The following is a 24,951-nucleotide window of genomic DNA, read 5'->3' as shown; positions in this document are numbered from 1 at the left end:
TTTTAGGTCTAACAGTTAAGTCTTTAATCCATCTTGAATTAATTTTTGTATAAGGTGTAAGGAAGGGATCCAGTTTCAGCTTTCTACATATGGCTAGCCAGTTTTCCCAGCACCATTTATTAAATAGGGAATCGTTTCCCCATTTCTTGTTTTTGTCAGGTTTGTCAAAGATCAGATGGTGGTAGATATGCGGCATTATTTCTGAGGGCTCTATTCTGTTCCATTGGTCTATATCTCTGTTTTGGTACCAGTACCATGCTGTTTTGGTTACTGTAGCCTTGTAGTATGGTTTGAAGTCAGGTAGCGTGATGCCTCCAGCTTTGTTCTTTTGGCTTAGGATTGACTTGGGGATGCGGGCTCTTTTTTGGTTCCATATGAACTTTAAAGTAGTTTTTTCCAATTCTGTGAAGAAAGTCATTGGTAGCTTGATGGGGATGGCATTGAATCTATAAATTACCTTGGGCAGTATGGCCATTTTCATGATATTGATTCTTCCTACCCATGAGCATGGAATGTTCTTCCATTTGTTTGTATCCTCTTTTATTTCATTGAGCAGTGGTTTGTAGTTCTCCTTGAAGAGGTCCTTCACGTCCCTTGTAAGTTGGATTCCTAGGTATTTTATTCTCTTCGAAGCAATTGTGAATGGGAGTTCACTCATGATTTGACTCTCTGTTTGTCTGTTATTGGTGTATAAGAATGCTTGTGATTTTTGTACATTGATTTTGTATCCTGAGACTTTGCTGAAGTTGCTTATCAGCTTAAGGAGATTTTGGGCTGAGACAAGGGGGTTTTCTAAATATAAAATCATGTCATCTGCAAACAGGGACAATTTGATTTCCTCTTTTCCTAATTGACTACCCTTTATTTCCTTCTCCTGCCTAATTGCCCTGGCCAGAACTTCCAACACTATGTTGAATAGGAGTGGTGAGAGAGGGCATCCCTGTCTTGTGCCAGTTTTCAAAGGGAATGCTTCCAGTTTTTGCCCATTCAGTATGATATTGGCTGTGGGTTTGTCATAGATAGCTCTTATTATTTTGAGATACGTCCCATCAATACCTAATTTCTTGAGAGTTTTTAGCATGAAGTGTTGTTGAATTTTGTCAAAGGCCTTTTCTGCATCTATTGAGATAATCATGTGGTTTTTGTCTTTGGTTCTGTTTATATGCTGGATTACATTTATTGATTTGCGTATATTGAACAAGCCTTGCATCCCAGGGATGAAGCCCACTTGATCATCCAAATTTATTTTTCTTTGCAACCTAACTTAGGAGAGGAGTTCTCATCTCCATTAATATTGGCAATGCCTGGAGTGGTGGCTTTTTTTGGTTTTTGTTTCCATTGAGCTGCCCTAACTTGAGAAAGAGAAATTACTGTTCTAAAATGTTTATTATGGAAATTTTAAGACATATAGAAAAGTTGAAAGAATAGCAAAATAAATAACCCACCACCTTGTTAATAATTTGCAATAGTTCCTTTGTGCGTGTGTGTATATATCATTTGAAAGTTACAGACAACACACTTCACTTCTAAATATTTCAGCTGTAATTTCTAAGAAGATGGGATACTATTTTGAGATATGTTCCATCAATATCTAATTTCTTGAGAGTTTTTAGCATGAAGCGTTGTTGAATTTTGTCAAAGGCCTTTTCTGCATCTATTGAGATAATCATATGGTTTTTGTCATTGGTTCTGTTTATATGCTGGATTATGTTTATTGATCTGCATATGTTGAACCAGCCTTGCATCCCAGGGATGAAGCCCACTTGATCATAGTGGATAAGCTTTTTGATGTGCTGCTGGATTTGGTTTGCCAGTATTTTATTGAGGATTTTTGCATCAATGTTCATCAGGTTTATTGGTCTAAAATTCTCCTTTTTTGTTGTGTCTCTGCCAGGCTTTAGTATCAGGACAATGCTGGCCTCATAAAATGAGTCAGGGAGGATTCCCTCTTTTTCTATTGATTGGAACAGTTTCAGAAGGAATGGTACCAGTTCCTCCTTGTACCTCTGGTAGAATTCGGCTGTGAATCCATCTGGTCCTGGACTTCTTTTGGTTGTAAGCTATTAATTATTGCCTCAATTTCAGAGCCTGTTATTGTTCTATTCAGAGATTCAACTTCTTCCTGGTTTAGTCTTGGGAGGGTGTATGTATTTTTGGACACTTTGTGCTTCTGAATTATTTAGAAAAAAGAGTAATAAATTACATTTGTGTTAAAAATATTGAACTGATAAGAAAAGAAATGTTTACCCTTTGGCCAGTACTTTTTTGCTGCTGACTTTTTCAGAATGTAAAATAAGATTGTCCTCTTTTTGCTTCATCTCTGAATTCCTGTAATACTTAGCATACTATTAGATTTATGGTGTCTGTGTGTGTGTGTGTGTGTGTGTGTGTGTGTGTGTATGTGTGTGTGTTTTGCTTTTATATTTCAATCCAGATTATAATATCTAAGAGAGCAGAGGCAAGTTGTTCTTTGCTTAGTGCTCTGGTGAGCCTAAAATAGGGCTGGGTATATTGAGGCTAATGAACACAGAATATATCTTATTCACTTAAAAGAAAATCCTCTAATTGTCCACTTTGTCATGTTCATTCTATATTCCTAAACTTAAAAAATAATACCTTACATCAAATTCCATATAGGGTAAATTATGAGCCAATTATATCCATTGCTATGATTGCAAACAATGAGAGACTGATTACTGCAAATTGTTTTCCATAGTAAGGTGACAATGGCTGAAGTTGGAAGTAATGTACTACTCAAGTAAAGAGAAAGAATAGAGATGGTGTCAGTGAGACAGCAAGTCAGCACTAAAGACATAAGATAAAATGCTCTTTTATTTTTTCAGCGTGGAATTTCCTATTGTGAGCAGTGCATTGGTGACAAACATTTTAGGTAAACTGACATATTAAATGTATGCTTCATCCACCTGACTTTGCATGAAGAAGATTCAGTCTTTCAAAATAGGCTGAAATACTACATTTTCAACGTAGTCAATTTTGCCACCTAAACAATGTTCCTTTTTTTTATTTCCAACAGTATTTTCTCACATTTTCTTATCTTCTTCCCAATAGATGACTGGCCCTGGAGCCTAGAAATAAAAATGGTCAATTCCTCTATCTCAAAGAGCTTATAACAAAACAATGTTAAATTTCCGTGTCTGGAGACTGTGTTCATGAGTAGGTTTCTGACATCACATTGAAAGAATACAGAGCTCAACATTAAATAATTATTAATATGTTCATTGTGAAACTGCCTTTTCCAAAATTATGACAGTGAGAGAAATCTAACACAGCTGACTCCATCTTGCTACTAACCTCACAAGCTAACTGTTCTTGCTCATTCCTGGGTATAAGCTAAGCCAACTATGGGAAGAATTGATTTACAGTTTAACTCTAAAACAAGATGATAAGAGTCCCTTCCTGAAACTAACCCTGTCTTTGCTCAGGGACCAAAATTGCCTTTGTAAACCTAATAAATTGCCCACAAGGTGAGAATTATGGTAGGGCCCTAAATTCTGTTAGAATGTGGGTGTAGTTAAATTCTAACTAGTCATTGTTTTATAATTTGTCTTTTTACAACTGCTTACTGCCCAGGTGTCATGTAGCTGGAGGTCATCTGTAACTTCCCCAGTTGGTCCTATAGATAACATCACTATTGTCAAACCTAAGACAATGTTTGAGACCTTTTTCAGACTTTTGCATTCTGGTGACAAACTAACTCCACTTGGACCTGTGACTTATACCAAGAAACAGACTCGAAAGGTCCTGTGTCTCCCATCCAGAAATGGACTCAGTGCACAAAGACAGTTTTGACATTCCTATGATTTCATCCCCAACCAATCAGCAGTACCCATTCTCTAGTCCCTGCCCACTAAATTATTCTTAAAAACCCTAGCTTCTGTGTTCTTGGGAAGGCAGAATTGAAAAATATCTCCTGTCCTTCTGCTGAGAAGCCTGGTGATAATTAAACTCTTTCTATTGCAACACTTTCTGTCTCAGTGTATTGGTGGCTTTTTCTGTGCTGTGGGCAAGAAGAACCTGGTTGGGCAATTACAATAGGTAGTTACTGTTCCCATGACATCAGCATTCCCATTCTATACCCTAGGGGAAGGAATGCTGATGTCATGGAGCCATTAAAACCCAAAATGACTCTGTTTGGGAAGCTTCCAGATAGTTGAACACATGGAGGCTCTAGGAGAGTGGCACACTCTGGGAGGGCATGGAGGGAGGCTTCCCTCCATGCCTTTCCCCCATACCTTGCCTTATGCATCTCTTTATCGGTACCTTTATAATATCTTTTATAATAAACCAGTAAATGCAAGTGTCTCTCTGAGTTCTGTGACCTTCTCCAGCAAATTAAGCAAACCCAAAGAGGGGGTCATAGGAACCCCAAGTTGAAACCAGTCAGTCAGAAGTTCCAGAGGCCCAGACTTACAACAGGTGTTGCCTGGCAGGGGTGGGGCAGTCTTGGGGACTGAGACCTCAACCTGTGGGATCTGACACTGTCTCCAAGTAGATAGTATTGGAATTGAATTAGAGGACATACAGCTAGTGTTCACTGCTTGGTGATGGGGAGAAACCCTCACACATTTGGTCATAAGTCCTCTTTTGTGTTGATGGAACAATTGTGGTAGCGTGAGAGTAAAAGAAAAACATTTGTTGTGGTGGTGTGAGAGTAGAAGAAAAACACGGTTTGAGAGTTTTTCTAAAACAGTTCCCCAATCCTCGAAATAAGTCCTTTTTATTCTATCTTAAAGTCCTTCACTTACCCCACAGGATGGCTCATAAGATCACTGGAGCACCACTTCCTTCAGTCAGTTTTGTTAAAGATTGACTTTGCCTGTGACAACAGGTAATACTGCTTTAGGACTGAACAAACAGGACTTCTGCTCCTGGCTTCTCAGAGGGCTCCACACTTTGGAGTTTCTTTATTAAAATGTTCTAAGTCCTCGTCTGGTGCCTGGAACCCGTCAACATCAACAATGTCATCTAGGCTGAAGTCCCACATCCAGCCAGGTATTTAGTGGGCCTTAGTCCTTGTTTCTCCATTTTGGAGAGGTCTCCAAATCTATACCCCTCCCAATCACATGAGATTGACCAGAGATATCAAGAAGCTTTACCTAATAGGTCATTACAGTTGCTAGTGGTCAGGCCCTGATTCCAGGTGGGTAGCCTGGTGCAGCCTATTTCCACTACCAGTATAGTATTTCTTTCGTGGCATTGTACAAATTTGTGCCTCCAGAACAGTATTTACACGTTGATTATGGGTGCAATTCACATTGGGTACAGGATAAATTCAGGGCTCTTGGACACCTAGGATCCATTTCCAATACCTGGGCTATGTGTGTGAGCCTGTTATATTGGCATTCCCCCATCTGTGTTCCAACCATGAGGCCTTCTGTGGTCTGATACAGCACCTAAGGTTAGAAGAGGGTAGCATGGCTATCCTTTCCCCTGTGTGCTCTCTCCACTGGCACCCAGGATGGTAACCACAATTTTTTTTGAAAGGGTGGCACCCTGCGTCTGTAGACCTTCTGGAGAGACCCCACCTATCTCTTCTGAGGACTTGAGAGCTTTCAGAACTGTTGCTCATAACACCACAGGCCCTTCTGAGAAAGTCCTCTCTTACCTTACATGTAAGCACCCAGTGCATTCTTAAACCATGCTGGAAAAGGAGTGACACTCCACTCATTCTGCTCATGAATATCTTCTTATCCTCTTTGCCAATAATAGCATGTAGAAGGCAGGAATGTGGTCAACACTGAAAGAGATTACATTCTAAGAATGTTCTTATTACATGTGGCCTAGGGAGACATAGTTGAAAGATGGTCTATATTTTATGTTATAAAATGACACATTAACATGTCCAGAAAAAAAAATTATTGGTCACATTTTCCTGCATACTCTGAGTACACATGTATTTGTGATCTTCATTAACGAAGCTGAGCAACAGCCTTTGATAAGGTCATTGGAAGCTGGTATTCATAGGCTGCATGAAGAATAATGCAGCGTCATAAGTAATGAGAGAACCAAGAATAAATGAAATGGCATTAGAGATTACAGAGGCAGGAAGATCGACATTGTTTCAATATACACAGATTCTGAAGACCAGGACATTGTCTGTAACAATAGTGTTACTACTTCTTTTCTCACAGTGAGGAATAAGAAATTTGGTAAGGATAGTGTACTTGACAATAAAAAATGCAAGATGTGGTTCTTGGACATAAACAGGTAGAAATTGTGTCTGGACACCATGAAGAATTTTCATGTGCACTAATTAAACAATAATTATTAATTATGTGCCTGTTCTCTCCTCATTACGCTTAATCATTAATAAATCAATAAACTCCACATGCAAATAAATTGTATAATAATCGTTTTAAATCAAATTGTTTATATAGACAGTGGGTGGCCCCATACAAAATGTTTGTCTGGGACCACCCACATCCATGGGCCGCCCTGGCCATAGATATTATTGACCAAGCATTGAGGATCCACAGTGCATAAAGTACTTCATAGCCAGTACATATGTTAACTCTAATCTATAATCCACACTAACACCCGGGTTTTTTTTATATTTTAATCAACATTTTTAAAAGAGGAATAACTGAGGCTCTAAGAGGCTAAACAACTGGCCTGGCCCAAGGCCACAAAGGTGCTAAGGATCAAGCATGAATTTTGCTCTAGTTTGTCCAACTCTAAAGCCTAAGCTCTTTCTTACTAAATCATGAACATGAACAACAGTAGGGTAGAATTCTTCAAAGCAGATATTTGGGAAGTAACTACTTATCTTTTGGCATCACTTCCCTTGAAATGGCTTAAAGAGGCGCTTAACACATGAAAAGGACAACAATGGATAAAAACCAGTACACTTAGTCAAGGCACTCGACATTGACCCAAAGTCTCTTGCCTCTTGTTTTCTCTGCTTAACTTGCCTGACCCCACAGAGAAGGAATGGTGGAAGGTTATAGGAAAGTGTGAGAGGTTAGATGGTGCTGAGACTAGTATCTGGAGTACATTAAAAAGGAGAATGGAAATTGAGGTTCATTTTTGTGCTCTGCTAGCAATGAGTGTAGTAAATTGCTAACACACATTTAATTGGCTGAAGGCTGTAAAAGAAAATTGTCAGACATCAAATTGCTGTACACCAAGGTTTATTTATATGGTACATTTAACTTTTCAAAGTACTTTAATGTGAATTATATAATGTCTCCCCCTTTAAACTCTGGAGGGCTGATTGTAGATGGAACTGGTCAGTGCTGGACTTTGAATGCATTGTAGTCTGAAAACATGCAATCATAGAATATTAATGCTGCTAAGGATCCTAAAAAGCACCTAGTTTAACCCCCATAATTTACAGATGAGGAAACTAACACTCAGAAAGGTAAACTGATTCACACAGTGTAATAGGGTGGATTAATGGAAGAGCCATGATTAGAAAGTCAGTATTTATTTGCAGTGATATAAATTGATGTGCTTTTTGGGATTGAACATTCTTATTTTTGTTGCTGTTCTTCTTCTTTAATTTTAGGCAGGAGCTAAACTGTGGAGAGGTGGGATGGGGAGCCTAACAGAACAAAATAGTCAATATTCAATAATTGTTACACATTAAACTTAAAATACTCTAATAAATAATAGGTCAAGAGAAAGTGCTTTATAGAGAGTTAGATGCTGTTTTGAGCTTTCACTCTTCTTTACTTAGAACTAGTTCTTCAAGGCGTGTGAGTGTGTGCCAATATAAATAGCTGAATTTGGGGGTTTAAGTGCAGACAGCACAATGGCCTGATTCCCATTTGAGGAGCAGCAGCATGGAGTGGTTATCCTGATATTGAAGCAGTAGATAGAATTTGCTGGATGGATTTTTTGCATCCAAATAGGCCTCAGATAAAAACTTTGAGGCTCTGGAATGGATTGGAATAGTTGCAACTTCCCATTTGCTATCAACAAGGTACAGAGTTGGGTGAGAGAGGGATTTGGTAGACCTGAAGACATCACTCAGCTAGGACATGGAGGTTTCAATTGCAAGTATCAATGACTGGCCTGACATCATAGGTGGAGAAGATAACAGAGGAAAGATATCAGGCATACAGACAAGCCTGGGTTAGGGAATCTCAGCAGATACCAAAGTGGACAAAGTCAGTGATCACAGACCACGTAATTCACCCCATCTAATTACACTTGAACTTACATGATGCCACAGACAGAAAACGGATTGGGAGAAATTCCAGAGCTGAGTTCATGCCTAGGATTGACTAAGTTTTTATTTTATGTTATCAAAAGAAGATGTGTAGACTTGAAATAAAAATAAAGATAGAGGGTAAAGTTACGTAATTTTGCCTTCCTGAGTTATGTCACCTGAGACTATTGTAATTACCAATCCTGATCTCAGACTGATGTCTTGTCATCTAAAACGTTATATAATTTATTTTTAAAAAAGGTTTTCTTTTTTTTGACGAAATCTGGCTCTGTCGCCCAGGCTGAAGTGCAGTGGCCCGATCTTGGGTCACTGCAACCTCCACCATCTGAGTTCAAGTGATTCTACAGCCTCAGTCTCCCAAGTAGCTAGGGCTACAGGCACATGCCACCACACCCGGCTAATTTTTGTATTTTTAGTAGAGACGGCATTTCACCATGTTGGCCAGGCTGGTCTCGAACTCCTGACCTCAAGTGATCCACTTGCCTTGGCCTCCCAAAGTGCTGGGATTACAGGTGCCAGCCACCGTGCCCAGGCAAAAAGAGGTTTTCTGTGTATAAGTTTGTGAAGAGAGGAAACACAGTAATAGACAAATCATTCAATGAGATAAAAAGAACATTAAAGTCATTGATTTTCCAAGGAAGTTTATTATTTTCTCTTGTCATGATCTTAGATCAGGACTGGATTAAGAGACATGTCAGACCAGCAGTCAGTGGAATGGTTGCCTTTAAGAGATGCTGAAACATACTGAATCTGAGTAAAACCTGCAGTCAAAACAAAGAACCAGTTCATTAATTCAGGTTGTACTCATGAGTCTTTAGATAACAACAACAACAAAATGCAATTTTGTCTCTCTCCTCGTTGAATAAAAAGATGCACCATTTTAAATTGAAATATTTGAAAGGAAAAATATTGTACTAATCACATATATAAGTTTCAACTGCCTCCTAAGGAAGATGGGGCCTAGTTAGCAAAGAATAATTCATTTTCTGAGCATAATCAATATGTCTCTTTTCATCAAAATGGTCTGTGCTGTATTGAATTTATATGAAGTAGCAGGCAAAATCATACAGTTGAGAGCAAGAATCCTGGATAGAGCTGAATTTCTGTACATAATAAACCAAAAGAGAGACTGGTAGCAGTTTCGTGGTAGTGAGTCAAGTGAGCTGGGGCAGGGGCATAGGATAGAGTCAGGAATTGTAGTGCCAAAAGGAAGAAAAGGAAAGGAGGACATCTGGTGGATTTGAGGCCAAAAAGAGAAACTTGGAAGAAGCCAACTATAATGAAAATTTTAAAAATGAATGCTACACACTGTAAAACATAACCCTTTTCCATACGTCCTATGTAAGCTTTAATAAAATCACCATTACATTTATTAATGCTATTTTGTGAATAGACACTTGTTTGGAAAAAGCCCAAAGGAAAGACTAAGTTAAAAGAAAGAAATATACATTCTTTTGTTATCATTACAGAATCACATTCATAAAAAAGCAAACTAACAGAATTAGGAGAAGAAACAGACAAATCAACCATTGATGTCAGAGTGTTTTAGCAAATGCTTCCCAAAAACAGGTGAAGACAAAAATTATTACAGCTATCAAAGTTGAATAACATAATTAATAAGTTCAAACAAATAGCAATACATAAAACGTTTCATACAACAAGCAGAGAATTCATGCAATACACCTACTATGTACCTACAAAAATTAAGATAAAAAATTTTAAAAAGAATACAAACACTAAACAGTCACTACATTCACTTAAAATAGTTCAGTCTCCCTAAACCTTTGGATAACGTACTCTATATTGTACGAGCAAAGATCTGGCACTTACTTTATAATCTACCAAAGATCTGGTGGTGGAGGCTACCTTTGGCTCCACATTTTGGACAACTAACCAAGCAAACTGTTAGAGTCAGTTCCAGTCCTTCAGTTTTGAATTCAGAATCTCTGATTAGTGAGCCCTGTCAATGAATTCATCATGATCCAACTTTATATTCCTTCCATTTTGATCCTACACTCTTAAAATCCATTCCTACATATATTTCCCAGTTTTCTGAATAAAGTCTTTTTTTATGTATATCAGATCTCATCACAGGCCATAGTTTATGTTTCGCCCTCTGAAGTCTACTGGTTCTTGATTTTAATTATAGGTCTAGAAGCAAAGACAGGTAGTGGGAATAGGTCCTGAGGATCATCAGTAATACCTTGCAAGATATCTACTTCAGGGAAAGACCTTACAGGTTCTTAGGCAAGGGTGACTAACCTCCTTAGGGCAATGGTTAAAACGATCTTCCACAGGCTCAGCAGAATTTTGGAGTTCAAAGTCCCCAGCATTATTGGATTCTGCCTATCTGTCCCCTTCCCAATTTCCCAGTTTCTACTCCATCCATATCAATGCTCTAACTTTAACAAAAGAGATACTATGGAATTGGATATTCACTTTGCATTTGTAATTCAGCTACCTGCAGGATCAGATGTTGGGTCTGGTGTTCGGAAATATCTGCCCTACGGCTACAAGAAATAAAAGTTTACTTTAGGACAGTTATTGAAGCTTTCAGTTCTCTTATGCAGCCTGTAAGCTTAGGATTTAAGGTCCTGATATAATTTTCTTTCCCATATTTCTTCAGCATAAGCAATCAACCCATCCCGTTATATTTCTTATTTTCACGAAGATGTTCTATGGCAGCAATTACTTGCATTCTATAGGCACTGATTACATTATCTGCAGGTGATAATTTGAGTAACTGTTTTACCGCTGCATGTCATAGATGATCAATGTTCCCTTTAGCCTCAGAAATGAGGTTATTAATGCCTGTAAGTCTAATCAGATCCAAGAATCCAGTTTAAAGAACCATTTCAGAGAACTCATTCTAAAGTTTCTGTTACTCTGGAAGCACTCTTAGTACCAAATTCTGTACCAAATAGGCTTTAATCAGAGAAGCAGACCATAAGCTGTCAATATGAATATGGATGTAGATGTAAATATACATGTAGGTGGAGATGGAGATGCAGATATATGTAGATTCAGATACAGATAAATTAATGGATTTGTTAAAAGGATTTGATGTTATACAATTATAGGAACTTGTTAGTGTCTGTAAAACTCTTATCTTTGAATTTGATGCTGAAGCTGAAATTGACAGGGCATGCAGTTAGGAAGAAAAGGTGACGTAATATGGGAAAGAGCCAGGACAAGCTGTGACCTGCAAACAAGAGCTGGATCATAAGATAGACTGAAACACTTCAGTGATTACTACCTCTGTGCTTAATGATACGCATTTCCTGCAAGGAAAGCTGTTGATATTGCCCCTCGTCATAGAACTTGACACACTCCTGGCTCAGGAATTAGTGGAACTGAAGGAGGATCAGGGAAAGGTACAGCAGTTACATATTTGATTGCTGTACTTAACGTTCCCCCACAAAATTAGCTAGCAGATAAGCAATAACATGTGTGAGCTACAAAATGGCTGTGTTTTCACTTCCACCTTTCCAATCTGGTACAAGAATGTTTCTATTGATCGTTCTTAACCAGAAACATACAGGAAATGGCATTATGAAAAATGTGGGTCAGCCTAGCAAAATAACACTACAAAGCACCTCAAGATCTTTACTAATTTATTGTTACTGTTTTGTCAATTCCTGAGAGGGGAGGTTAAAGTCTTCCACTATAGTTACAATTATTTCTTATTTCCCCTTAAAGTTCCATTATTTTTCTTTCATGTACTTTGAAGATTTGTTATTAGGTGCACACATATTTCAGATTGTTATGTCTGTTTGGAGAACTGACCCCTTTATCATTACGTAATATTCCCTTTATCCTCAATAATGTTCCTTTTTCTGAAGTCCATTTTGCCTGATGTTATATAACTACTCCTACTTTCTTGTGGATAGTGTTGGCATGATATAGCTTTTCTTTTTTTAGTTTTTAATATATCTACATCTTTATATTTAAAGTGGGTTTCTTACACAGCATATAGCTGTGACTTGCTTTTTAAGCATTTAATCTGGAATATGGTGGGTAGGAAGTAGGACTAGCTTGCAGCTCGCACTCGGATGGATAGATCAGCATGTGGAGACTCACAGTGTGAACTTTTGCTCCAAGAACTACCACAGGAACATACCAGGAAAGCTGAGTGAATCTACAGACCCTTTGAAGGAAATGGATCGCTGTTGCAGGCTCCCTGAGATGCCAAAAAACTAAGTGCAGCTGATGCACTCTTGAAAGTGCCACCTCCTGGCTGGAGGCCAACAAACACAACACCAGCCCACTAAACAAAAACACAACCAAGGAGCCTCACAGAGTCCACTTCACTCCCCTGCTACCTCCACCACAGCAGATGCTGGAGTCCACTGCTGCAAGACCTGAAGAGGGACCATATCACAGGACTCTGCAGACACTCCTCAGTACCAGCCCAGAGTGCAGTAGCTCTATTGGGTGGCTAGAGCCAGAAAAGCAAAAACAATCACTACAGTTGGGCTCTCAGGATGCCCCATTCCAAGGGGAAGGGGGAGAACACCACATCAAGGGAGCACCCTATGGGACAAAAAAATCTGAACAGCCACCCTCGAACCTCAGATCTTCCCTCTGACATAGTGTACCAAAATGAGAAGGAACCAGAAAAACGCCTCTGGTAATATGACAACACAAGGTTCTTTAACACCCTCAAAAGATCATACCAGCTCACCAGGAATGGATCCAAACAAGACAAAAATCTCTGAATTGCCAGAAAAAGTATTCAGAAGGTCAATTATTAAGCTAATCATGGAGGCACCAGAGAAAGGTGAAGTCCAGGTTAAAGAAATCAAAAACATGATAAAGAATATGAAAGGAAAATTCTTCAGTGAAATAGAAAGCCTAAATAAAAAACAATCACAACTTCTGGAAATCAAAGACACACTTAGAGAAATGCAAAAGGTACTGGAAAATCTCTGCAATAAAGTCGAACAAGCAGAAGAAAGAACTTCAGAGCTCGAAGACAAGACTTTCAAATTAACCCAATCTGTCAAAGACAAACAAACAAGAATTTTTCTTAAATGAACAAAGCCTCCAAGAAATTTGGGACTATGCTAAACATCCAAACCTAAAAATAATTGGTGTTCCTGAGGAAGAAGAGAAATCTAAAAGTTTCGAAGACATATCTGAAGGAATAATCGAGGAAAACTTCTCCAGCCCTGCTAGAGATCTAGACATCCAAATACAAGAAGTTCAAAGAACACCTGGGGAATTTGTTGCAAAAACATCATTGCCTGAAGCTGATCAAGATGGCTGAATAGGAACAGCTCCAGTCTGCAGCTCCCAGTGAGATCCACACATAAGGTGGGTGAGTTCTGCATTTCCAACTGAGGTACCTGGTTCATCTCATTGGGACTGGTTGGACAGTGGTGCAGCCCATGGAGGGTGAGCCAAAGCAAAGTAGGGCATCACCTCACCTGGGGAAGCGTAAGGGGTTGGGGAATTTTCTTCCCTACCCAAGGGAAGCCTTGAGGGGCTGAGCCTGAGGAATCGGGGACTCTGGCCCAGAAACTGCACTTGTTCCATGGTCTTCACAACCCACAGACCAGGAAATTCCCTGTGGTGCCTACCCCACCAGGGCCCTGGATTTCAAGCACAAAACTGGGCGGCCTTTTGGGCAGATACGGAACTAGCTGCAGAAGGTTTTTTTTTGTTTTTTTTTTCTCTCCATACCCCAGTGACACCTGGAACACCAGTGAGACAGAATCATTTACTCCCCGAGAAAGGGGTGCTGAAGCCAGGGAGCCAAGTGGTCCGGCTCAGCGGGTTCCACCCCCATGGAGCCCAGCAAACTAAGATCCACTGACTTGCAATTCTCGCTGCCAGCAGCAGTCTGAGATCCACCTGGGACGCTCGAGCTTGGTGGGGGGAGGGGCTTCTGCCATTGCTGAGGCTTAAATAGGCAGTTTTACTCTCATGGTGTAACCAAAGTCACCAGGAATTTCGAACTGGGCAGAGCCCACTGCAGCTCAGCAAGGCTGCTGCTGTAGCCAGACTATCAGATTTCTCATCTCTGGGCAGGGCAACTCTGAAAAAAAGGCAGCAGCCCCAGTCAGGGACTTATAGATAAAACCCCCATCTACCTGGGACAGAGCACCTGGGGGAAGGGGCAGCTGTGGGCACATCTTCAGCAGACTTAACCATTCCTGCCTGATGGCTCTGAAGAGAGCAGTGGACCTCCCAGCACAGCATTCAAGCTCTGCTAAAGGTCAAACTGCCTCCTCAAGTGGGCCCTTGATCCCCGTGTCACCCTGACTGGGCAACACCTCCCAGTAGGGGCCGACAGACACCTCATACAGGAGAGCCCTGGCTGGCATCTAGCAGGTGCCCCTCTGGAACAAAGCTTCCAGAGGAAAGAACAGGCAGCAATCTTTGTTGTTCTGCAGCCTCCACTGGTGATACCCAGGCAAACAGGGTCGGGAATGGACCTCCAGCAAACTCCAGCAGACCTGTAGCAGAGGGGCCTGACTGTTAGAAGGAAAACTAAGAGAAAGGAATAGCACATCCACTCAAAGACCCCATCTGAAGGTCACCAACATCAAAGACCAAAGGTAGATAAATCCACAAAGATGGGCAAACAGCCTGAAAATTGCAAAAACCAGAACACCTCTTCTCTTCCAAAGGACCACAACTCCTTGACAGCAAGGGAATAAAACTGGTCGGAGAATGAGTTTGACGAATTGACAGAAGTAGGCTTCAGAAGGTGGGTAATAACAAACTCCTCCAAGCTAAAGGAGCATGTTCTAACCCAATGCAAGGAAGCTAAGAACCTTGAAAAAAGGTTGGACAAATTGTTAACTAGAATAACCACTTTAAAGAAGAACATAGAAGATGGCTGAATAGGAACAGCTCCAGTCTGCAGCTCCCAGTGAGATCTATGTAGAAGACGGTGATTTCTGCATTTCCAACTGAGGTAACTGGTTCATCTCATTGGGACTGGTTGGACAGTTGGTGCAGCACAAAGATGGCGAGCCAAAGCTGGGCAGCGCATCGCCTCACCCGGAAAGCACAAGGGGTCAGGGGATTTCCCTCTCCTAGCCAAGGGAAGCTATGAGAGACTGTACCAGGAGGAACAGTACACTCCTGCCCAGATACTGCACTTTTCCCATGGCCTTCACAACTGGCAGACCAAGAGATTCCCTCCAGCGCCTGGCTCAGCGGGTCTCATGCCCACAGAGCCCAGCAAGCTAAGATCCACTGGCTTGAAAATCTTGCTGCTAGTGCAGCAGTCTGAGATTGACCTGGGATGCTGGAACTTGGCGGGGGGGTGTCCATCATTGCTGAGGCTTGAGTAGGCGGTTTTATGCTCACAATGTAAACAAAGCCGCCAGAAACTTCAAACTGGGTGGAGCCCACCGCAGCTCAGCAAGGCCAACTGCCTCTCTAGATTCGACCTCTGTGGGCAGCGCATCTCTGAACAAAAGGCAGCAGCCCCAGTCAGGGACTTATAGATAAAACCCCCATCTCCCTGGGACAGAGTACCTGGGGCAAGGGGCAGCTGTGGGCACAGCTTCAGCAGACATAAACATCCCTGCCTGACAGCTCTGAAGAGAGCAGTGGTTCTCCCAGCACAGCATTCGAGTTCTGATAACAGACAGAATGCCTCCTCAAGTGGGTCCCTGACCCCCGTGTAGTCTGACTGGGAGACACCTCCCAGTAGGGGCTGACAGACACCTCATACAGGAGAGCTCTGGCTAGCATCTGGCAGGTGCCCCTCTGGGAAGAAGCTTCCAGAGGAAGGATCAGGCAGCAATATTTGCCGTTCTGCAGCCTCCACTGGTGATACCTAGGCAAACAGAGTCTGGAGTGGACCTCCAGCAAACTCCAATAGACCTGAAGCTGAGAGACATGACTGTAAGAAGGAAAACTGACAATCAGAAAGGAATAGTATCAACATCAACAAAAAGGACGTCCACACCAAAACCTCATTTGTAGGTGATGAACATCAAAAACCAAAGGTAGGTAAAACCACAAAGATGGGGAGAAACCAGCGCAGAAAGGCTGAAAATTCCCAAAACCAGAATGCCTCTTCTCCTCCAAAAGATCACAACTCCTTGCCATCAAGGGAACAAAACTGGTCAGAGAATGAGTTTGATGAATTGATTGAAGTAGGCTTCAGAAGATGGATAATAACAAACTCCTCTGAGCTGAAGGAGCATGTTTTAACCCAACGTAAGGAAGCTAAGAACCTTGAAAAAAGGTTAGGTGAATTGTGAACTAGAATAACCGGTGTAGAGAAGAACATAAATGACCTGATAGAGCTGAAAAACACAGCACAGAACTTTGTAAAGCATACACAAACTTCAGTAGCCAAATTGATCAAGCAGAAGGAAGGATATCAGTGATTGAAGATCAACTTAATGAAATAAAGCAAGAAGACAAGATTAGAGAAAAAAGAGTGAAAAGAAGTGAACAAAGCCTCCAAGAAATATGGGACTATGTGAAAAGACCAAATCTACATTTGATTGGTGTACCTGAAAGTGATGGGAAGAATGAAACCAAGTTGGAAAACACTCTTCAGGATATTACCCAGGAGAATTTCTCCAACCTAGCAAGACAGGCCAACATTCAAATTCAGGAAATACAGAGAACACCACTAAGATATTCTTCGAGAAGAGCAACACCAAGACACATGATCGTCAGATTCACCAAGGTTGAAATGGAGGAAAAAATCTTAAGGACAGCCAGAGAGAAAGGTCAGCTTACCCGCAAAGGGAAGCCCATAAGACTAACAGTGGATCTCTCTGCAGAAACCCTACAAGCCAGAAGAGAGTGGAGACCAATATTCAACATTCTTAAAGAAAAGAATTTTCAACCCAGAATTTCATGTCCAGCCAAACTAAGCTTCATAAGTGAAGGAGAAATAAAATCCTTTACAGACAAACAAATGTTGAGAGATTTTGTCACCACCAGGCCTGCCTTACAAGAGTTCCTGAAGGAAGCAATAAATATGGAAAGGAACAACTGGTACCAGCCACTGCAAAAACACACCAAATTGTAAATACCATTGATACTGTGAAGCAACTGCATCAACTAGTGGGCAAAACGACCAGCTAGCATCATAATGACAGGATCAAATTCACACATAACAATATTAACCTTAAAGATAGATGGGCTAAATGCCCCAATTAAAAGACACAGATTGGCAAATTGGATAAAGAGTTAATTAAGATCTATCAGTGTGCTGCATTCAGGAGACCCATCTCACATGCAAAGACACAGATAGGCGCAAAATAAAGGGATGGAGGAGTGTTTACCAAGCAAATGGAAAACAACAACAACAAAAAACAAAGAAGAAAAAACAAGGGTTGCAATCCTAATCTCTGATAAAATAGACTTTAAACCAACAAAGATCAAAAGAGGAAAAGAAGGGTATTACATAATGGTAAAGGGATCAATGCAGCAAGAAGAGCTAACTATCCTAAATACATATGCACCCAGTACAGGAGCAACCAGATTCATAAAGCAAGTTCTTAAAGACCTACAAAGAGACTTATACTCCCACACAATAATAGTGGGAGACTTTAACACCCCACTGTCAATATTAGACAAATCAACGAGACAGAAAATTAACAACGATATTCAGGACTTGAAATCAGCTCTTGACCAAGCAGACCTAATAGACATCTACAGAACTTCCACCCCAAATCAAAAGAATATACATTCTTCTCAGCATGTCTTTGCACTTATTCTAAAATTGACCACATAGTTGGAAGTAAAACACCCTCAGCAAATGCAAAAGAATGGAAATCATAACAAACAGTCTCTCAGACCACAGTGCAATCAAATTAGAACTCAGGATTGAGGAACTCACTCAAAACTGCACAACTGCATGGAAACTGAACAACCTGCCCCTGAAAGACTACTGGGTAAATAATGAAATGAAGATAGAAATAAAGATTTTCTTTGAAACCAATGGGAACAAAGACAAAACATACCAGAATCTCTGGGACACATTTAAAGCAGAGTGTAGAGGGAAATTTATAGTACTAAATGCCCACAAGAGAAAACAGTAAATATCTAAAATCACCACCCTAATATCACAATTAAAAGAACTAGAGAAGCAACAGCAAACAAATTCAAAAGCTAGCAGAAGACAAGAAATAACTAAGATCAGAGAAGAACTGAAGGAGATAGAGACATGAAAAACCCTTCAAAAAATCAATGAATGCAGGAGCTGGTTGTTTGGAAAAGATCAACAAAATACATAGACCATTACTAGACTAATAAAGAAGAAAAGAGAGAAGAATCAAATAGACACATTAAAAAATGATGTAGGACATATCACCACCAATCTTACAGAAATACAAACTACCATCAGAGAATATTATAAACACCTCTACACAAATAAACTAGAAAATCTAGAAGAAATGGATAAATTCCTGGACACATACACCCTCCCAATTGTAAACCAGGAAGAAGTCAAATCCCTGAATAGACCAATAACAGGTTTTGAAATTGAGGCAGTAATTAATAGCCTACCAACCAAAAAAAGTCCGGGACCAGACATATTCACAGCCAAATTCTACCAGAGGTACAAAGAGGAGCTGGTACCATTCCTTCAGAAACTATTCCAAATTATACAAAAAGGGAAACCTCCATAACTCATTTTGTGAGTCCGGCATCATCCTGATACCAAAACCTGGCAGTGACACAACAAAAAAAGAAAATTTTAGGCCAATATTCCTGATGAACATCGATGCGAAAATCCTCAATAAAATACTGGCACACGAAATCCAGCAGCACATCAGCTTATCTGATGTGGGAAGTCAGGGACCCCAAATGGAGGGACCAGATGGAGCTGCGGCAGAGGAACATAAATTGTGAAGATTTCACGGACATTTACCAGTTCCCAAATAATGCTTTCATAATTTCTTATGCCTGTCTTACTTTAATCTCTTAATCCTGTTTTCTTCATAAGCTGAGCATGAACATCACCTCAAGGCCACTATGATAATTGTGTTAACTGTATAAATTGATTGTAAAACTTGTGTGTTTGAACAATATGAAAGCAGTTCACCTTGAAAAAGAACAGAATAACAGTGATTTTAGGGAACAAGGGAAGACAACCATAAGGTCTGACTGCCTGTGGGGTTGGGGAAAAAAGAGCCATATTTTTCTTCTTGCAGAGAGCCTATAAACAGACGTGCAAGTAGGGAAGATATCACTAAATTCTTTTTCTAGCAAGGAATATTAATAATACCCTGGGGAAGGAATGCATTCCTGGGGGGAGGTCTATAAATGGCCGCTCTGGGAGTCTCTGTCTTATGCAGTTGAGATAAGAACTGAAATACGCCCTGGTCTCCTGCAGTGCCCTCAAGCTTATTAGGGTGGGGAAAAAACCCCACCCTGGTAAATTTGAGGTCAGACCGGTTCTCTGCTCTCGAACCCTGTTTTCTGTTGTTTAAGATGTTTATCAAGACAATATGTGCACCGCTGAACATAGACCCTTATCAGTAATTCTGCTTTTGCCCTTTGCCTTGTGATCTTTGTTCCCCTTTTTGTCCTTTGAAGCATGTGATCTTTGTGACCTACTCGTGTTCTTACACCCCCTCCCCTTTTGAAACCCTTAATAAAAACTTGCTGGTTTTGCAGCTCAGGTGGGCATCACGGTCCTACCAATATGTGATGTCACCCCCAGAGGCCCAGCTGTAAAATTCCTCTCTTTGTACTCTTTCTCTTTATTTCTCAGCTGGCCGACACTTATGGAAAATAGAACCTACGTTGAAATATTGGGGGTGGGTTCCACCGGTACTTATCCACCATGATCAAGTCGGCTTCATCCATGGGATGCAAGGCTGGTTCAACATATGCATATCAATAAAGGTAATACGTCATGTAAACAGAACCAATGACAAAAACCACATGATTATCTCAATAGATGCAGAAAAGGCCTCAGACAAAATTCAACACCCCTTCATGCTGAAACTCTAATAAACTAGGTGTCAATGGAATGTATCTCAAAATGATAAGAGCTATTTATGACAAACCCACAGCCAATATCTTACTGAATGGGCAAAAGCTGGAAACATTCCTTTGAAAACCAGCACAAGGCAAGGATGCCCTCTCTCACCACTCCTATTCAAGGTAGCATTGGAAGTTCTGGCCAGGGCAATCAGGAAAGAGAAAGAAATAAAGGGTATTCAAATAGGAAGAGAGGAAGTCAAATTGTCTCTGTTTGCAGATGACATGATTGTATATTTAGAAAACCTCGTCGTCTCAGACCAAAATCTCCTTGAGGTGATAAGCAACTTCAACAATGTCTCAGGATACAAAACCAACGTGCAAAAATCACAAGCATTCCTATACACCAATAACACACAAATAGAGACCCAAATCATGAATGAACTCCCATTCACAATTGCTACTAAAAGAATAAAATACCTAGTAATACAGCTTACAAAGGATGTGAAAGACCTCTTCAAGGAGAACTACAAACCACTTCTCAAGGAAATAAGAGAGGACACAAACAAATGGAAGAACATTCCATGCTCATGAGTAGGAAGAATCAATATCGTGAAAATTGCCATACTGCCAAAAGTAATTTATAGAGTCAATGTGATCCCCATCAAGCTACCACTGACTTTCTTCACAGAATTGGAGAAAACTACTTTAAGCTTCATATGGAAGCAAAAAAGAGCCCGCATAGCCAAGAAAATACTAAGCAAAAAGAACAAAGCTGGAGGCATCATGCTACCTGACTTCAAACTATATTACAAGGCTACAGTAACCAAAACAGCATGGTACTGGTACCAAAACAGATATACAGACCAATGGAACAGAACAGAGCCCTCAGAAATAACATCACACATCTACAACCATCTGATCTTTGACAAACCTGACACAAACAAGCAATGGGGAAAAGATTCCCTATTTAATAAATGATGTTGGGAAAACTGGCTAGCCATATGCAGAAAACTGAAACTGGACCCCTTCCTTACACTTTATACAAAAATCAACTCATGATGGATTAAAGACTTAAATGTAAGACCTGAAACCATAAAAATCCTAGAAGAAACCAAGGCAATACCATTCAGGACATAGGCACATGCAAAGACTTCATGTGTAAAACACCAAAAGCAATGGCAACAAAAGCCAAAATTTACAAATGGAACCTAATTAAACTAAAGAGCTTCTGCACAGCAAAAGAAACTATAATAAGAGTGATCAGGCAACCTACAGAATAGGAGAAAATTTTTGCAATCTATTCACCTGACAAAGGGCTAGTATCCAGAATCTACAAAGAACTTAAACAAATTTACAAGAAAAGAAATAACCCCATCAAAAAATGGGTGAAGGATATGAACAGACACCTCCCAAAAGAAGACATTTATGGAGCCAACAAACATATGAAAAAATGCACATCATCACTGGTCATTAAAGAAATGCAAATCAAAACCACAGTGAGATACCATCTCATGCCAGTTAGAATAGCGATCATTAAAAAGTCAGGAAACAACAGATGCTGGTGAGGCTGTGGAGAAATAGGAATGCTTTTACACTGTTGATGGGAGTGTAAATTAGTTCAACCATTGTGGAAGACAGTGTGGCAATTCCTCAAGGATCTAGAACTAGAAATACCAGTTGACCCAGCAATCCCATTACTGGGTACATACACAATGGATTATAAATCATTCTCCTCTAAATAGGCATGCACACATATGTTTATTGAGTCACTGTTCACAACAGCAAAGACTTGGAACCAACACAAATGTCCATCAATGATAGAGTGGATAAAGAAAATGTGGCACATATACATCATGGAATACTATGCAGCCATAAAAAAGGATGAGTTCATGTCCTTTGCAGGGACATGGATGAAACTGGAAACCATTATTCTCAGCAAACTATCACAAGAACAGAAAACCAAACATCACATGTTCTTACTCATAAGTGGGAGTTTAACAATGAGAACACATGGACATAGGGAGGGGAACATCACACACTGTGGCCTGTTGGCGGGTGGGGGGCTAGGGGAGGGATAGCATTAGGATAAATACCTAATGCAGGTGATGGGTTGATGGGTGCAGCAAACCACCATGTCTCATTATACCTATGTAAGAAAACTGCACGTTTTGCACATGTACCTCAGAAATTAAAGTAAAATTTAAAAAAATAATCATTGCCTAGGGACATAGTTATCAGGTTATCTAAAGTAAAGATGAAGAATGTTAAGAGCTGTGAGGCAAAAGCATAAGAAATCCTATCAAATTAACAGCAGATTCTCAGCAGAAACCTTACAATCTAGAAGTTATTGGAGTTCTATTTTTAGCTTCTTTAAACAAAACAATTATCAACCAAGAGTTTTGTATCCTGCAAAACTAAGCCTCAAAAATGAAGGAAAGATATGGACTTTTCCAGACAATTGCAGAGAGAATTCACCACTACCTAGCCAGCACTACAAGAACTGCTAAAAGGAGCTTTAAATCTTGAAACACGTCCTTGAAATACACCAAACTATACATTTAAAGCATAAATCTCATGGGACATATATGATAATAACACAATGAAAAGAAAAACAAGGTATTCAGGCAACAAATAGCACAATGAATAGAATAGTACCTCACATCTCAATACTAACATTGAATGTAAATGGCCCAAATGCTCCACTTAAAAGATACAGAATGGCAGAATGGGTAAGAATTCACCAACAAAGTTTCTGCTGTCTTTGGGAGACTAACCTAACACATAAGGACTCACAGAAAATCAAGGTAAAGTGGTGGAAAAAGACATTTCATGCAAATGGACACCAAAAGCCAGCAGGAGTAGTTATTCTTAATATCAGACAAAACAAACTTTAAAGCAACAGCAGTTTAAAAAAGACAAAGAGGAACATTATATAATGATAATAGGACTAGTCCAACAGGAAAATACCACAATTATAAATATATATGCACCTAACACTGGAGCTCCCAAATATGAAAAACAATTAGTACTAGACAGCAACACAATAATAATGGGGGACTTTAATACTCCACTGAAAGCATTAGACAGGTCATCAAGACAGAAAGTCAACAAGGAAACAATGGACCTAAACTATACCCTACAACAAATGGACTTAGCAGATATTTATAAAACATTCTATCCAACAGCTACAGAATTTACATTCTATTCATCAGCACATGGAACATTCTCCAAGATAGACCATATGATAGGCTACAAAACAAGTCTCAGTAAGTTTTTAAAAATTGAAATTATATCCAGTACTCTCTCAGATGACAGTGGAATAAAACTGGAAATCAACTCCAAAAGGATCCCTCAAAACCATGCAAATACATGGAAATCAAATAACCTGCTCCTGAATGATCCTTGGGCCAACAATGAAATCAAGATGGAAATTAAATAATTCTTTGAACTGAACAATAATAGCACACAACCTATCAAAACCTCTAGGATACAGCAAAAGCAGTATTAAGAGAAAAGTTCATAGCATTAAATGCCTACATCAAAAAGTCTGAAAGAACACTAATAGACAATCTAAGGTCATGCCTCATGGAACTGGAGAAACAAGAACAAACCAAACCCAAACCAGAAGAAGAAAAGAAATAATAAAGATCATAACAAAACTAAATAAAATTGGAACAAACCAACCAACAAACAAAATACAAATGATAAATGAAGCAAAAAGCTAATTAGTTGAAAAGATAAATAAAACTGAGAGATTTTAGCAAGATTAACCAAGAAGAGAGATGATCCAAATAAGCTCAATTAGAAATGAAATGGGAAATATTACAACTGATACCACAGAGATACAACAGATTTTTCAAGGTTACTGTGAACACCTTTACATGCATAAACTAGAAAATTTAGAGGAGATGGATAAATTCCTGGAAATATACAACCCTCCTTGATTAAACCAGGAAGATATAGACTCTCTAAACAGATGAATAACAAGTAGCAAGATTGAAATAAAATAGTAATAAAAAATTTCCAAGTAAAAAAAAAAAACTCAGGACCGGCTGGATTCACAGCTGAATTCTATCAGACATTCAAAGAAGAATTGGTACTAATCCTATTGACGCTATTCCAAAAGATAAAGAGGGAATCCTCCCTAAATCATTCTATGAAGCCAGTATCATCCTAATACCAAAACCAGGGAAGGACATAAAAAAAGAAAACTACAGATCAGCATCCCTATTGAGCATAGATGCAAAAATCCTCAACAAAATCTAACAGCATATTAAAAAGATAATCCACCATGATCAAGTGGGTTTCATACCAGAGATACAGGGATGGTGTAACATATATAAGTCAATAAATTTGATAACCCTCATAAACAGAATTAGAAACAAAAATCACATGATCATCTCAATAGACACAGAAAAAGCATTTGACAAAACCCAGCATCCTTTTATGATGAAAACTCTCAATAAAATTGGCATAGAAGGGACATACCTTAAGGTAATAAAAGCCATCTATGACAAATCCAAAGCCAACATTATACTACTGTATGGGGCAATGTTGAAAGAATTCTCCCTGAGAACTGGAACAAGACAAGGATGTCCACTTTCACCACTTTTATTTGGTATAGTACTGGAAGTGCTAGCCAGAGCAATCAGACAAGAGAAAGAAATCAAGGGTATCCAAATCGATAAAAAGGAAGTCAAACTGTCACTGTTTGCTGATGATTTGATTGTGTACCTAAAAAACCCTAAGGACTCATCTAAAAAGCTCCTAGAACTGGTAAATGAATTCAGAAAAGTTGCAGGATACAAAATTAATGTACATAAATCAGTAGCTCTGCT

Source organism: Pongo abelii, chromosome 4, assembly GCF_028885655.2.
Source record: "Pongo abelii isolate AG06213 chromosome 4, NHGRI_mPonAbe1-v2.0_pri, whole genome shotgun sequence".
In the NCBI taxonomy this organism is placed as follows: Eukaryota; Metazoa; Chordata; class Mammalia; order Primates; family Hominidae; genus Pongo; species Pongo abelii.
Note: the sequence above shows the minus strand (reverse complement) of the source record.